The sequence below is a fragment of the Nicotiana tomentosiformis genome, chromosome 12 (assembly GCF_000390325.3).
Source record: "Nicotiana tomentosiformis chromosome 12, ASM39032v3, whole genome shotgun sequence".
Taxonomy (NCBI): Eukaryota; Viridiplantae; Streptophyta; class Magnoliopsida; order Solanales; family Solanaceae; genus Nicotiana; species Nicotiana tomentosiformis.
The window spans coordinates 123,842,479-123,858,046 of record NC_090823.1 but is presented as its reverse complement, the minus strand read 5'-3'; positions in this window follow the sequence as shown (position 1 = coordinate 123,858,046).

Sequence of the window (15,568 nt, the reverse complement as noted above, 5' to 3'; positions counted from 1 at the left end):
CATGTCAGTTGCGTCGCTTCTACATAGGCATGATCAACAGTCAAAGGTATTTTTAGTACCCATTATGTCAAGTTGGAGTATTCAAATGAAAAAAGTATAAGTTCATATATCAGGTTTACAAACTGGTATAAGTTTAAGTGGCCACGAAGCCATTTGGCCTAAAAATTAAGAAAGTAGCAAGGAATGCCATTATGGTCATGATTAAACAAGAACAAAAAATTTAATTTTGGAATTTCAGAAACAAATCAATAAAAATCCATGGTTTTGAAACCGTGGAGGCCACCCAATACCATTACAAATATCTGCCCTTTTTCGTTGTTGTTTTGGCAAAGATGAATTCGATTACGAAATAACGGCACGACTCAAGTTTTCTTCCGACCATCGGTGGTTGAGGGAGGTTGGGATGGTAAAGATGGGTGGAAAATAGCAAATGAAAGAAAATATTATTGAAGGGGGAAGAAGAAGGAAAAAAGAAACGCGGAAAAGGGAGGGGGTGGGAAATTAGGATAGAAAATGAAAAGAATTACAAAAGGGTTTGAGAGTTCGCTAGATAAGACGAGAGAGGTGGGAGTAGGGAAAAAAGAGAAGGGGAGAGGGAAAGACCTTTTTTTTATTTATATTTTATTATGATTCTAATATATATTTTTTAATAAAAACAATACTATTCACGCGCCTTGGCAGCGTGAATTGCACACAATTTAGCCATGTCAGTTGCGTCGCTTCTACATAGGCATGATCAACAGTCAAAGGTATTTTTAGTACCCATTATGTTAAGTTGGAGTATTCAAATGAAAAAAGTGTAAGTTCATATATCAGGTTTACAAACTGGTATAAGTTTAAGTGGCCACGAAGCCATTTGGCCTAAAAATTAAGAAAGTAGCAAGGAATGCCATTATGGTCATGATTAAACAAGAACAAAAAATTTAATTTTAGAATTTCAGAAACAAATCAATAAAAATTCATGGTTTTGAAACCGTGGAGGCCACCCAATACCATTACAAATATCTGCCCTTTTTCGTTGTTGTTTTGGCAAAGATGAATTCGATTACGAAACAACGGCACGACTCAGGTTTTCTTCCGACCATCGGTGGTTGAGGGAGGTTGGGATGGTAAAGATGGGTGAAAAATAGCAAATGAAAGAAAATATTATTGAAGGGAGAAGAAGAAGGAAAAAATAAACGCGGAAAAGGGAGGGGGTGGGAAATTAGGATAGAAAATGAAAAGAATTACAAAAGGGTTTGAGAGTTCGCTAGATAAGACGAGAGAGGTGGGAGTAGGGGAAAAAGAGAAGGGGAGAGGGAAAGACCTTTTTTTATTTATATTTTATTATGATTCTAATATATATTTTTTAATAAAAACAATACTATTCACGCGCCTTGGCAGCGTGAATTGCACACAATTTAGCCATGTCAGTTGCGTCGCTTCTACATAGGCATGATCAACAGTCAAAGGTATTTTTAGTACCCATTATGTCAAGTTGGAGTATTCAAATGAAAAAAGTGTAAGTTCATATATCAGGTTTACAAACTGGTATAAGTTTAAGTGGCCACGAAGCCATTTGGCCTAAAAATTAAGAAAGTAGCAAGGAATGCCATTATGGTCATGATTAAACAAGAACAAAAAATTTAATTTTGGAATTTCAGAAACAAATCAATAAAAATCCATGGTTTTGAAACCATGGAGGCCACCCAATACCATTACAAATATCTGCCCTTTTTCGTTGTTGTTTTGGCAAAGATGAATTCGATTACGAAACAACGGCACGACTCAGGTTTTCTTCCGACCATCGGTGGTTGAGGGAGGTTGGGATGGTAAAGATGGGTGAAAAATAGCAAATGAAAGAAAATATTATTGAAGGGAGAAGAAGAAGGAAAAAATAAACGCGGAAAAGGGAGGGGGTGGGAAATTAGGATAGAAAATGAAAAGAATTACAAAAGGGTTTGAGAGTTCGCTAGATAAGACGAGAGAGGTGGGAGCAGGGGAAAAAGAGAAGGGGAGAGGGAAAGACCTTTTTTTATATATATTTTATTCTGATTCTAATATATATTTTTTAATAAAAACAATACTATTCACGCGCCTTGGCAGCGTGAATTGCACACAATTTAGCCATGTCAGTTGCGTCGCTTCTACATAGGCATGATCAACGGTCAAAGGTATTTTTAGTACCCATTATGTCAAGTTGGAGTATTCAAATGAAAAAAGTGTAAGTTCATATATCAGGTTTACAAACTGGTATAAGTTTAAGTGGCCACGAAGCCATTTGGCCTAAAAATTAAGAAAGTAGCAAGGAATGCCATGTGTAATGGGAACTTTAGAAAGTATATAATCATAGTTACTCAATAAGAGGTTATGACATTCAACATAGAATAATTTTGAACTTGATATTTTAAAGACTTCTTAATTATGTTGACGGTTATAAAAAAAAAGTTAATGAAATGAGGTCACTTTTGGGGAAAATAGTAACTTGAATGATCCATCGTTTCTATGATGGTCTTTCCTATCATGGTGTCAACTCTAACCATACTGATAGTAGCAAAACTTATTGTTGTGTGTGAAAGAAAGAAAAGTAGACAAAATAAAAGAAAGAAAAATCAAAAAGAGATGAACTTATGATGTAAGCGCTTACATCGGCATTCTTATGATGTATGCGCTTATATCGGCATTCTTATGATGTATGCGGCAGGACATTCAAATGCCTATAAAAGGGGTATGCATTTTCATTTACATATCATCCCTCAACTTCTTCCTTCTCTCTTCAATTAATAAAGAGCTATTCTTTGTGTGGCCGTGGAGTAGGTAAAATTGTCGAACCACGTAAATCTTATCTTGTCTTGTCTTATGCAATTTATTGCTTTTTTCTTTCAAATATTTTTCCTTTATATTAGCCTGACACGTTTCCCAATAACTGGTATTAGAGCACATACAGTGTAATTCTGGTAGAAAAGTACGGTACTGGTGCAGGTACTATTCACAAGAATAGTGTGAGACTATTGATCATTGTTACTATTCACATGCACTATTCACATATTTTTTTTTTTGTGAAAAATGACATCGGAAGAAGGGAAGGTTAAGATTGACAAGTTCAATGGCAAAGATTTTGGATTCTGAAAAATACAAATAGAGGATTATTTGTACTAGAAAATATTACACTTACTTCTGACCGAGGTAAAACCAGAGAATATGGCCAAAGTGGATTGGGATCTATTAGATCGTCAAGCTCTTGGTGTGATTCGTTTGACGCTAACACGAAATGTAGCGTTTAACATTATTAATGAGAAGACCACTGCAGGCCTGATGAAGGCATTATCAAATATGTACGAGAAGCCATCTGCTTCAAATAAAGTCTATTTGATGCGTCGATTGTTCAACTTAAAGATGACAGGAGGTGAATCTGTTATGGAATATATCAATGAGTTTAATGTAATATTAACCTAGTTGAGTTCTGTTAATATAACATTCAATAACGAAGTTAGGGCATTGATTCTACTATCATCTCTACCGTAGAGTTGGTCTGCAACAGTAACTGCAGTTAACAGTTCATCGGGAAGTACCAAACTCAAATTAAATAATATTAGAGACTTGGTTCTAAGCGATAATATTCGTCGGAGAGAATCAAATGATTCCCCAAGATCTTCTTTGAATACTGAAAGCAGGGGGAGAGGCAGCCAAAGAGGACAAAGTCATGGTCGTGGCCAAAGTCAAGGAGAAGAGGGCAGTCCAAAAATCGCAAAGACATTACGTGTTGAAATTGCGATAAAAAGGGTCACTATAGTAGTCAGTGTAGAGAGCCAAAGAAGAAGAAGAACGATCAATACAAGGATGATAATTTGGCAAATGCAATTGCTGAACAAGTTGGTGATGCACTAATTTGTTGTGCAGACAGTCCAGTCGAATCTTGGATTCTGGACTCAGGTGCATCCTTTCATTATACATCATGCAAAGAATTATTGCATAATTATACTTCTGTAAAATTTGGGAAAGTTTATCTAGGAGACGACGAACCTATGGACATTGTCGGGAAAAGTGAAGTTCATATAAAGACTTCACAAGGCACGCTATGGAAATTGCAAAATGTACGACATGTTCCTGGCCTCAAGAAAAATATGATATTTATGGGTCAGATTGACAGTGAATGATACACAACAATATTCGGTAACAGATTGTGGAAGATAACCAAAGGAAATTTAGTTGTGGCACGAGTCTTCAAGAAGGGAACACTATATGCAACTGCAATACAGCGAGATACAATAACAACAGTTAATCATGGTCGTGATACAACATTATGGCACCGGAGGCTCGGGCATATGAGTGAGAAGGGAATGAAGTTGTTGGCATCCAAAATATTTTATAAAGCATGTTGAATTAGGTTTGTGCGAAAATTGCATTTACAGGAAACAAAAGAGAGTTAGTTTCTCAAAGGTGGGAAGGACGCCAAAGAAAGAGAAGCTGAAACTAGTGCATACAGATGTGTGGGGACCAACACCTGTAACTTCTCTGGGAGGCTCACGCTATTATGCCACCTTCATTGATGATTCCACAAGAAAGGTATGAGTTTATTTTCTAAAAAATAAATATGATGTGTTTGTTACCTTTAAAAGATAAAAAACTGAATTTGAAAATCAGACAACTCTAAAGTTAAAATGTCTGAAGTTTGACAAAGGAGGAAAGTATGATAGTTAAGAGTTTAAAGCATTCTGCTCTGAGAATGGGATCAGAATGATCAAGACAGTTCCTAGAACACCGGAACAAAATGGTGTTGCTGAGAGGATGAACAGAACTCTGAAGGAACGAGCCAGAAGTATGAAAATACATTCTGGATTGCCGAAGTATTTGTGGGTTGAGGCTATTAACACGACAGCTTACCTCATAAATAGGGGATCCTTTGTACCGCTGGATTTTAAAATTCATGAGAAGGTATGGACAGGAAAGGAGGTAACTCTTTCACATCTGAAATTTTTTGGTTGTGTTGCTTATGTGCATGTAAACTCTAATGATAGAGATAAGCTTGATCCTAAAGCCAAGAAATGTTTCTTTATTGGCTATGGTGATGATAATTTTGGTTATCGATTTTGGGATGATCAGAATAGAAAGATCCCAAGACACATGAATGTCACATTCAATGAAAATGTGATACAAAGACAAGCTTGAAGTAGAACCAACCAGAACTAGCAGACAAACATCTGAAACAGTTGAGCTAGAAGAAATCTCATAAAATGAAGTGGCTAGAGAGCCTACAACTGGATCTGAAATTGAAGATGCCGAACCAGAAGCCGAATCTGGATTAGAGTCAGAGCCAGAACCAGAGAAAGAATCAGATGGAGAACCAGATCTGAAATCAAATTCGGGATCAGTTAATCTTGAACCTATATTAAAGAGATCTAAAAGAGTCACGAATGCTCCAGATAGATTAACTCCCTCTCCACTATTTACTTCTGACTGATGCTGGAGAACCAGAGCATTTTATTGAAGAAATGCAGGTGATAAGCTCTGATAAGTGGAAGCTAGCCATGAAAGAAGAGATGAATTCTCTTCAAAAGAATAAAATATGGATATTTATAGAGTTACCAAAAGAAAAGAAGACATTGCAAAACAAGTGGGTGTACAAGGTCAAGGAAGAACATGATGGTAAGAAGAGATACAAAGCACGATTAGTAGTAAAAGGCTTTCAGCAAAAAGAAGGGATTGACTATACCGAGATCTTCTCTCCTGTAGTCAAACTAACTACTATCAGGTTGGTGCTAAGTATCGTAGCTATATAAAATTTATATTTGGAGCAGCTAGATGTTAAAACTGCTTTCTTGCATGGTGACCTTGAAGAAGACATCTACATGAAGCAACCTGAAGGTTTTCAAGTTTCTGGTAAAGAAAACCTTGTATGTAAGTTGCAGAAGAGTTTGTACGGTTTGAAACAAGCACCCTAACAATGGTACAAAAAATTTGATGGATTCATGTATAATAATGGTTTCACACGATGTGAGATGGACCATTGTTGTTATATCAATAATCTTGATAAATCCTATATCATTTTACTGTTGTACGTTGATGATATGCTAATTGCATGATCTAGCATAAATGAGATCAACAGGGTTAAGCAACAACTGACAGAGGAGTTTGAAATGAAAGACTTAGGACCAGCTAAGCAAATGCTTGGGATTAGGATTAGCAGAAACAGGTATGAAGGAACCTTAAAATTATCTCAAGAAAAGTACATACATAAGGTACTAAGCAGGTTCAGTCTTCATGATGCAAAGACCAGAAGCACTCCACTCGGAAGCTATCTTAATCTGTCGAAGGACCAATCACCTAAGACCGATGAAGAAATGAAGTACATGTCCAAAGTTCCATATGCTTCAGCAGTAGGAAGTTTGATGTATGATATGGTTTACACTAAACTGACATAGCCCATGCAGTTGGAGTTGTTAGTAGATATATGTCAAATCCAGGAAATGAGCATTGGGAAGGTGTAAAATGGATATTGCGATATCTCAAAGGCACCTCAGGTATGACATTTTGTTTTAAAATGAGCAATATTATCTTATAAGGTTTTGCTGATGCAAATTTAGGCGACAATCTGGATAGTCGAAAAAGTACCACATGCTATGTATTCACCTTGGGTGGTACTGCTATTAGCTGGATGTCTAGACTTCAGAAAAGTATTGCTCTATCTACCACTGAAGCAGAGTATATGACAATCTCAGAAGCTGGAAAATAGATGATTTGGCTCAAGCATTTTCTTAAAGAGCTAGGTAAAGAGTAGGACAATTGTGAGCTTTTCAGCGATAGCCAGAGTGCAATTCATCTTGCCAAGAATCTAGTGTTTCATGCAAGATCGAAGCATATCCAATTGAGGTATCATCATATCCGAGAATTGATAAGTGAAGAAACTATTTCCCCGCAGAAGATACTAGGATCAAAGAACCCGTCAGACATGTTGACCAAAATTATTGGTGTTGAAAAACTGAGGTTGTGCACTGCCTCAGTTAGCCTTCAAGACTGATAGCATGAAGGCGCCACCAAAGAATAGCAAATCTTTTTTTTTTAATTTCTTTCTTGATGTAACATAGGTTTGAGGGGGAGATTGATAGTAGCAAACCTGTTGTTGTATGTGAAAGAAATAAAAGTAGACAAAAAAAAAAGAAAGAAAAATAAAAAAAAAAGATGAACTTATGATATAAGTGCTTACATCAGCATTCTTATGATATATGCGCTTACATCGGCATTCTTATGATGTATGCGCTTACATCAACATTCCTATGATGTAAGTGCTTACGTTGGAAGGGCATTCAAATGCCTGTAAAAGGGGTATGCATTTTCATTTGCATATCATTCCTCAACTTCTTCTTTCTCTTTTCAATTAATAAAGAGTTATTATTTGTATGGTCGTGGAGTAGGCAAAATTGCCGAACCACATAAATCTTGTCTTGTCTTGTCTTGTCTTGTGCAATTTATTGCTTTTCTCCTTCAAATATTTTTTTTTTCTATTAGCCTGACACGTTTCCCAACACATACTATTAAACTATCTATCCTAGTAGTTGTCATGGTCTTTCTCATCAAATGGTTGATTAGTTGAACAATTCATAAAATTTCTCACACAAATGAGTTTCTTATTACACGTTATATTTCCTGAAAACTCGCATTTTTCTTTGCATTAAGTTTTCCAGTGGAGATGGCATATTATCATTATTAAAAGATAAAGTAATTATGGTATCCAGAAGCCCAACGATCAACTTTTACAATAATTTGATTCTTGCCAAAACTCATATTTTGGATAAAAGATATTATTTATATGCCTTGTTGAGTCACGTTGGTGAAGAGAAGCCTAATAGGTTCAACCATTGGAAGAATTAATTTGGGTGATGCAAATAATATACTATGAAGATTTTTCATCACTAATATTTATAATATCAATGTATAATATTAATTCACTACTCCAAGTATAATGGAGAAAGTAAGATAGTTCAGCTCCACCTAAAAAATATGCCTGTTTGTAATGACAGTTGACACTTTGACGCACGATGCATCCAATATTCTTTTACGCGTAACCAAAGCCACACGAGTATTGAACGTATACAGTACATGGTGAATATCATAAATAAGCCTTGGATTTCTTGCTTTTGATGGATTCACTTAGCCGAAACCAACGACAAAGATATCAGCAAGAAGTCCCCTTTCATCAAGGATAGGCTAACCCGTGAGGTTAGATTGATCATCTATAGTTATAATCACGGTTCTTAATTACAACTCGGGATACACTTTTGGGAAAAGTTACAATGCTATTCAGGTAGAGGCAAGACCTTGAGGTACCTGTGATAATATTAAATGTCGAATATGCACTTGTTAATCTCCTATGACAAAGGTCATGCAGCAAGAGTATTTACTCTATGGACAATGATGTCAGTCTTGAATATACTTGGACTTGCCATGTTAGGCTTCTGGAAAAAAAATGATTCACTGAAATGTGCCTAATTGATTGAGTAGGAATTTTGTAAATCTAAGGAGCCAAAACGCAAGAAAAGCTCCTGAACAATTTACAAAGAATGAACTTTAGATTGGGAAAGAGAAAGGGGGTAATATTATTTCTTTTTCAATGTCTTTACAATCGGAAGTATTCTTCTTTAAGTAGTTGTAATCCCTCTCTAACACTGAACTATTTTAACTACTTCTAACAGATTCTAACAACCTCTAACTACCAACTAATGATAATTGCTAAGATACCCCTCTAACTTCTATTAATTCTCTTTTCGTCCTGTCTACATTATTATCACATAACAACTTTCCCCCCTCTTAAGAGTTCTTGTCCTCAAGGACAAAGTTTAGAAACTACTGTTGCAAGGTATGCAAGTCGACCCATGTGTTATCTTCAGTGGGGCAGTTGAACCATTTCACCAAAATCTGTGTAACCTGTCTGTTGTTTTTAGAGATTACTCTTCTGTCCAAAACCTCTTCAGGCTCCAATACAATGTACCCATGAGGAGATAGGGAAATAGGCAGATTGGGCATAGCTGGGGCAGTACCAGTCTATGAGAAATATGGAATGTATGATGAATCTTTGCATGTGGAGGAAGATCCAACTGATAGTCCACAATGCCTACTCATTTGATGATCTTGAAGGGACCAAAATACTTTGGACTCAGCTTATGATAAGAGTGTTTTTTCAAGGAAACTTGCATGTATGGTTGCATCTTCACAAAGACCATATCACCTACACTGAAGCTCCTAGGAGTTCTATATTTGTCAGTTTGAGCCTTCATCCGGGATTGAGCCAACATGAGGTAATGCTTGAGTAATCTGATAATAGTCTCTCTGGTTTGGAGACTCCTGTCAACTTGGTCGACCATTGAACTATGGGGAATATAGGGCAGGTGGAAATGTGGGTTTTGGCCATATAGGACTTCAAAAGAAGTCATCTTGATAGCAAAGTGATAGGTAGTGTTGTATCACCATTCAGTCAAGGGAAGATAGTGCACCCAATCTTTGGGTCTATCATTGCACATGCATGTCAAATATCTCTCCAAACACTTGTTAACCACCTCTGTTTGCCCATCTGATTGGGGATGATAGGCTGTAGAGCGGTGCAAGTGAACTCCTTGAGCCTCAAAGAGAACCTGCCAGAATTTACTCAAGAAAATAGTGTCTCTGTCTCTCACTATGGTTTGAGGCAACCCATGTAACATATACACATTGTCTAGGAAAGCCTGGGAAACTGTTGAGGCAGTGTAGGGATGAACCAAACTGATAAAGTGAGCATATTTGCTGAGTCTATCAAGAACCACCAATACTACTGACTTGTTATGAGACTTAGGTAGCCCCTCAACAAAGTCTCAGCTAATATCTTGCAATACTTTTTCTAAAATGGGTAGGGGTTGTAACAGGCCTGGGGACTTCACATTCTCACCCTTACATCTTTGACAAGTGTCACAACTCTTGATGTGTTCATAAACTCATGCCTTCATCTTCTTCCAGTAATAGACTTGACTAACTCTGTGCAAGGTGGCAGCCATCCCTGAATGACCTCCAACAACACTATCATGAAAGAAATGCAAAATATTATCTCTGAGGAGCTTGTCAGGTCTAACCACTATTTTGCCTTTTCTGTATATGATGCCATCTTTTAGCCAATAGATAGGATTGGCTAATGCATTCTGACGAAGCTGAGTCGCTAACTGCTATAAATGTTGATCTCCTGAGTAAGATGATAGTACTCTTGCAAGGAAGTCTGAGGAAATAGTAGAGATAGTTAATAGTTGAATGTTGTTCATAGGGAACCTTGACAGAGCATCTGCTGCTACATTCTCCTTTCCTTTCTTGTACATGATGCTGTAGTCATACCCCATAAGTTTAGCAACCCATTTCTGTTGGCTGGGAGTAAATACTCTATGTTCTAAAAGATACTTGAGGCTCTGGTGGTCTATCTTAATAAGAAAGTGCCTACCAATGAGGTATGGTCTCCATTTATCCACTGTGGTCACAATAACCATCATCTCCTTTTCATATACTGAGAGGTGCTGGTGTTTATCATGCAAAGCCTTGCTCAAATAAGCTAGAGGATGATCCCCTTGCATCAATACATCCCCTATTCTATGCCTACATGCATCAGTTTCAATAATGAATTCCTGGGAAAATTTTGGGAGTGCCAACACTGGTGTTGTACTCATAGCCATCTTGAGAGCTTCAAATACTTTAGTTGCTGCCTTAGACCACTCAAACTTGTCTTTCTTTAGGAGATCAGTCAGGGGTCTAGCTATCACACCATACCCCTTTTACAAACCTCCTATAATACCCTGTTAAACTCAGAAATCCCCTGAGTTCCTTCACAGTTTTGGGCACATGTCACTCCACCATTACCTTCACCTTCCCTGGGTCAGCAGCTACCCCTTGTTGAGTGATAATATGGCCCAAGTACTCTACCCTTGTCTGACCAAATGTACACTTGCTAAGCTTGACAAACAGATTGTTATCCTCTAATATTTTGAAAGCTTGTTCTAAGTGTACTAAGTGTGATGACCAAGAAGAGCTGTATATTAAAATGTCATCAAAGAACACAAGTATGAACTTTCTGAGGAAGGGTTGGAATATATGGTTCATCAAACTTTGAAAAGTGGAGGGTGCATTGGTTAAGTCAAAAGGCATAACCATAAACTCATAGTGTCCATTATGAGATCTAAAAGTTTTCTTTTCAATGTCTTGGTCAGCCATCCTAATCTGGTGATAACCAGACCTTAAGTCTAGTTTTGAGAAAAACTTTGCCCCTCCTAATTCATCTAACAGTTCCTCTATCACAGGAATTGGAAATTTGTCCTTAACAGTACAGCTATTTAATTGTCTATAATCTATACAAAGTCTCCAAGTGCCATCTTTCTTTTTGACCATGACAATAGGTGAGGAATAAAGACTTACACTAGGCCTGATAACACCAGAATCCAGCATCTCTTTGATCATTCTTTCTATCTCATCCTTTTGGTTAGCAGCATATCTGTAAGGTCTGACATTGATAGGTGAGGTTCCTTCTTTGAGTATAATCATGTTATCATGACTTCTGTGAGGAGGTAAAGCTCTAGGTGCTTCAAAGAGACCAGTGTGTTTGCTCAGTAACTTCTGCAAGTCATCAGAACCCTGCACTTGTTGGGAATTCAAAGTAGCAAGTTCATCCTTGATTGGTTGAACATAAGTTGTGATCATCATGCTCAACTCCCCAGATTTGTGTTGTAACCTTTGCATCTTGTGATTGTCTAACAACTTAGGAGCACCTGGCTGACTATCTCTGAGTGACACCTTTTTGCCCCCAATCTGGAACTCCATCTTCAACTGCCTGAAGTTCCATTTTATATCCCCTAGAGTGACTAACCACTGTATTCCCAAAACAACATCTGTCCCTCCTAGAGGCATGACTAACATGCCAGCTCTGAATTCCACTCCTTGCATCTTCCATGTAATTCCCTTGCTCATGTACCTACTGTGAATCTTGCTGCCATTGGCAACTGCCACGGAAAATGGAGGAATAGTCTCCAGCTTGCACCCCAATCTCTTAGCTACATCCAGGTCCATGAAGTTATAGGTGGAACTTGTGTCTATCAAAACATGTACCATCTTCCCTTTTACACCACCTTTTACCCTCATTGTTCTGTAATCCACTGTTCCATCGAGTGCATGAACAGACATCTGAGGACTTAGAGCTTATTCCTTTTTATTCTCCTCCTCACTAAAATTTGTAGCAACATCCCAGTCTTCCTCCTCCTCTCCTATTTCTAGTAGGTACATTTGCTTCCTTCCCCTGCAATTATGACCAGGGACAAACTTCTCATCGTACCAAAAACACAACCACTGGGCTCTCCTTTCATCCATTTCAGCTATGGATAGCTTCCTAGATCCCCTCACTATAGACTTCCCATTTGAACTAAGGAATTTGTTCCCTTCTACACTTCTGCTACTCGCAGCTCCCTGAATCTGTAGGTTCCCTCTAGGGTTTGAATTCCCAGAAGAAGTTGGAGTTGGTAATAAGGGTCTAAAATTCCTCTGATTCCTTTGCAAGTTCAGTGAATGTTCAGCTAACTTGGCAAAGCTGTAGGCCTTTGTTAAAATTCATGGAAATAACATCCTCACTTGCACCTCTATTTCTGGTTTTAGCCCCTTTAAAAAACAGCTGATAGAGTATTCCTCAGATAACTCGACTTGGTTTAACAGCCTATCAAAAGAATCCAAGAACTCCTGCACATTCCCTGTTTGTTTCAAGCTAATTAGCTCTGCCATAGGATCCTCATGTAAGGTATGGTCAAATCTGTGGTATAACCCCCTAAGGTAGTCATTCCAATTGGGTAATCCCCTTCCCACTCGGCCCTTCATCATTGCTCGATGCCATTGCAATGCACTACCTTCTAGGTTAATAGCTGCTATTCTAACCTTCTTCTCCTCACTCGTTCCTTCATATTCAAAGAATTGTTCACATCGATAAATCCACCCCTCTAAGTCATTCCCATTGAACTTAGGAAATTCTACTCGAGAGTATTTGTAATTAGGGTTACCTATGTCAAGATACTCCCCATCGTTCTCATGAGCTGCAGCTGGAGGGACCGCCACTGGTGGTGCCGGAGCTTGGTGACTCGCCGCCATCGCCGCTATTAGCTGTCTAATTTCCCCAATCACATCATCATGTTTTCCCCCAATGCCTTAAATTGTTCTCTGATTTCTTCAATTTCTCGACGCATCTCGCCGTTTCTCGTCGCTTCTGGCATGTTTTCCGGCCAAGGATGCTGAGGCTCTGATACCAAATGGAATGTGCCTAATTGATTGAGTAGGAATTCTGTAAATCTAAGGAGCCAAAACGCAAGAAAAGCTCCTGAACAATTTACAAAGAATGAACTTTAGATTGGGAAAGAAAAAGAGAGTAGTATTATTTCTTCTTCAATGTCTTTACAATCGGAAGTATTCTTCTTTAAGTAGTTGTAATCCCTCTCTAACACTGAACTATTGTAACTACTTCTAATAGATTCTAACAACCTCTAACTACCAACTAATGATAATTGCTAAGATACCCCCTAACTTCTATTAATTCTCTTTTCGTCCTGTCTACATTATTATCACATAACATTCACACTCTATGTCCATAAACCATGTTCTTTTTCCTTTGAAATTAATTCTTTCTTTGCACAGAGAGGATGAGTTAATGTAGGTTTTAATCTTTTTTTCTTCAGTATAATCCAAATTAGTAACCGAAAAGACATGAATACCATCAAAAGTGATATCGCCAAAGACTTCTTGATTGACAAGAATCATGGTGACGTTACCCGCATTCTTTACTATTTGGCCTTGAAAAGTTTCTGGCCTCAGCACAATTATCAAACATCACAAGCTTGAACATTAATGATTTCCAGCGATCCTGATAGATATTGTGCAGTCAAACTATGTATGATAACGTATATCAAGGGAATAAGGTATAAGGAAAGTCTTTAGGTTAGACAACTGACTCAGCCATCATATACTTCCTCATTTTCTAGCATAGTCATCGCCACTACCTCTCTATCATGGGTGCTAAAGCCAACTATGAGAATTCAAGGTGCATTGTTAAATAGACAATTGTAGTATTGACTGAGTTACAGTTATCAATATAGGTGATCACAATAATACCCTTCTAAATTATAACAAAAGAACAAATATCAATACTATTATCTAAAATATTAGAAGAAGGTCAATCAAGGGAGAGAGACAGAGCACGTTTACACTATCATTTATTGCAATATCCATTACAACCTACGACGGTATCTTCACAACCAAATTGGATGACTCCATTTTTCTTTTTAAGTTGGTTGAATTATAGAGGTCTAATATTTTGGGCCTATAAAATATAAAATATCAATTTTATATTTAGTTCTTAAGGGTCCTACATTTTTCTGCCATACTTTATTGAGTTATGCACATCTAGTATCATAATTAAGTATTTTTCGTGTAAAAATGGAACTTCATAATAGTGATGGCTTTGGATGTGAAAAAATGCATAATACTTGCACGTGACTCATTTGTTAGTCTTTTAAAGGATTGTAATCTCATATTCACTTATTTACTTAATTTTTTTGAACAAACCGCACCAATTAACAATAAATCTCTAATATTCATATAAATTATTGTAATATATTAATTTTATTTTTGCAATTCTTATACAGATGAAACCCTACCTAAGTTAACTGGACTTTCTAGTAAAAGTCTAACCTCTTTATTTTATTAAATAAAGATCTTAGGAGATGAAATCCCAATTATAATATAGCGATGTCCCTTTTGGGAAAACTACAACATAATGATATATAGATCTATTCTATGATGATCTTTGTTTTCATGATCCTAACTTGCACCAAATTTTCATAGCCTTTCTCATCAAGTGGTTGATCAGTCGATCCACCCACAAAATTTTTCGCACAAATGAGCTTCTTGTTGCATGTTATATTTTTTATGAACTCGTACTTTTCTTTTTATTAATTTTGCCGATTGAGGTGGCACATATAATCATCAGGAGTATTCTCGATGTCCAGAAGCTCAATATCACACCTTACAATAGTTCTTTTGAGTTATATCATATATATATAGCTTGTTTGGTTAACCTTGGTGAAGACAAGCAGGGCACGTCTCGAACCATTATCACATGTACACCACAATCTTGCCTTTAACATCATTGTTGTGCAATGATCTTGGTAGATATTGTGCAGTCTCTTAACTATACATAATAATATATATCAAGGAAATAAGCTACATAGGAAGTCTAAAGGTTGGGCAGTTGCCCTGTCATCATATAATTCCCCATTTTGTAGCATGGTCATTGCCACTATTTTTTTTTCGTGATAGGGAGTCAACTGTGAGAATCTAAGGACGTGCCTCATTATATTGTAGCATTCACCAATCCACAGTTATTAGCAGAAGCAGTTAGAATAATACCCTTTTGAATTGCAATAGAAGAACCAGTAGCAATACTATTATCATAAATAGTTAAAGAATGTCCACCAAAAGAGAGAGAGAGCGCAACGTCTACACCATCATCTTTTGGAATATCCATTGCAGCCAATATGGCAATGTTCGCACAATCAAA